This window comes from Lactuca saligna, chromosome 1 (assembly GCF_052625555.1).
Source record: "Lactuca saligna cultivar CGN05327 chromosome 1, ASM5262555v1, whole genome shotgun sequence".
NCBI classification, from domain to species: domain Eukaryota; kingdom Viridiplantae; phylum Streptophyta; class Magnoliopsida; order Asterales; family Asteraceae; genus Lactuca; species Lactuca saligna.
The window spans coordinates 34,472,373-34,474,441 of record NC_136417.1 but is presented as its reverse complement, the minus strand read 5'-3'; the positions used below and the strand labels follow the sequence as shown (position 1 = coordinate 34,474,441).

The following is a 2,069-nucleotide window of genomic DNA, read 5'->3' as shown; positions in this document are numbered from 1 at the left end:
TTAAACTAGTTTGTTTGTGGTTTTGGTTCCTCGGAAAACTGAAAAGACTAAAATGCTATTTGACACATTTTTATCTTATTTCTATTTAATTTAACATTTTGTTAATAAAATATATAGGACCCACTTCTCTCTCTCTCTCTCTCTCTCTATATATATATATATATATATATATATATATATATATATATATATATATATATATATATATCATTCTCTAGGGGTGAGCATATTAAGCGACAAACCGAACCATAACTGAATTAACCGATATAACCAAACCAGTTTAACTGAACAATTACTAAAAGATATGGTATAGTTTCTAATTTTGATTAAACAAAATACATATGGTTCGGTTATGGTTTTCATCGAAAACCGAACCATTATAAACCGAAGTGAACCGATAATATTAATAAATGTTTTGAATATAATACAATATTAAACATATGGTAACTAATTTTATTAAAAATTGAAAATTTAAAGGGTTGTTATTTGGAGTTAGATAGGATAAATAATCTTTTATCAAGACAATTATATATACACAATCATTCACATTTTATAACGATAGACTTTGTGTTTCTCAATTTTTATAGAAAAATATTTTTATTTTTATGTTATCTTGGACTATTTTGGTTAACCAATATTAACCATTAATCATAACTTTTAACCGACTAAAAACCGTTATCCAAAACCAATACTAACCGTTACCCAATGACTATCGAAATACATTAACCAATTGTAATGGTTATGATTTAGTTTTGATCAATAACTGAACCAAACCGCCCCATACACACCCTTATCATTCTCCCATAAACACACACACACCTTTGTCTTTTTCCCTCAAATCCAAAACATCGAACCCCCTCTCTATTAGAACTAGAATCTGCCATCTGCTCCCATTACCATCATCACCTCCCACCACCACCACCATTGGATGCCATCGACCAAGACCCACATATCCACTGCCACCCTTCCTGTTCACAACCTTAAATTTGATTTGGGGAAAAGAACTCCCACCCTTTTATTTCAATTGTTTAATAGTAAAATAAACATATCCTGCATCCATTGTCATTCCCTTCACCTTTCCTCCACCACCAGAAAAAACCACACCATATCTCACGAGAAAATAACCCTCAATTTTGGAAGAATGTTTCAGTGAATTACGAAATAACGATGTCGTTTCCAACTTTGTAGCGATTACCACCTCTAATTTTCCTGAAAAACGGAGGAAAACACCCATTTATGACATATATAAACAGAAATTTACGGGGGAGGATGAATGGTGGAGATGAAATTAGAAGCTATCTAACCACAAAAACTAGAAATCAAAAACCTAAATTGATTATTAACCATGTATATAAACCAGAAATCAAAATTTTAAATCGAATATTACCGGAGGTGGAGATGAAATCAGCTTGGCAGGAGGACGACGATGGCAGGCGGAGGCTTATTCATCTTTTGCTGATGTGATGTAGGGGTGGGAGGTTGTCTTCTGTAACATTAGAAACCATTCACATTTTTCCTCTCTAACTGGATCGATCCCACATGAGCTCAAGATGGTTGGCAAAGGCTTGGGTAAAAAGAAAATGGTGAAGAACGTAGGGCCTCGTTTTTTTGCAAATGGGATCACAAATCAGGTGTAGGTGTGTTTGCATGAGAGAGAGAGATATGGTGGACCCATTTTGCTATTAGTTTATTTGAAAAGAAAATAAAAAAGAAATTAAATAAGGGTATATTAATCATTTCAAAATTTGAAATGATTATATCTAGGGATAATGACTTGAAAGGGTAATGAACTTTCGACTTTTGTCACATTTAGTCACTAAACTTTTTTTTGTTATCTATTTGCCATTAAACTATTGAAACTGTTCACATTTTACCCTTATGACCGGCTGTTAACGGTCATAAGGGTAAAATGTGAACAGTTTCAATAGTATAGTGGCAAATAGATAATGAAAAAAAGTTTAGTGACTAAATGTGAACAAAATCGAAAGTTCATTTCCCTCTAAAAAGTTCAATGACTAAATGTGAACAAACTTCTTATTGTATTATGTTTTAGCAAAATTATTTATTTT

The 2,069-nt window shown here is 32.1% G+C and overlaps 1 long non-coding RNA gene across 1 annotated transcript; it reads right to left on the bottom strand.

Annotated features, from left to right (window-relative positions):
- Positions 1–637: 637 nt before the first annotated feature.
- Positions 638–1,626, bottom strand: LOC144997146 (uncharacterized). Its single transcript, XR_013659713.1, has 2 exons — positions 1,388–1,626; positions 638–1,209 (listed from the first exon to the last, which is right to left on the bottom strand). It is a non-coding gene; the product is annotated as an uncharacterized LOC144997146 (long non-coding RNA).
- Between the last annotated feature and the right edge of the window lie 443 nt (positions 1,627–2,069).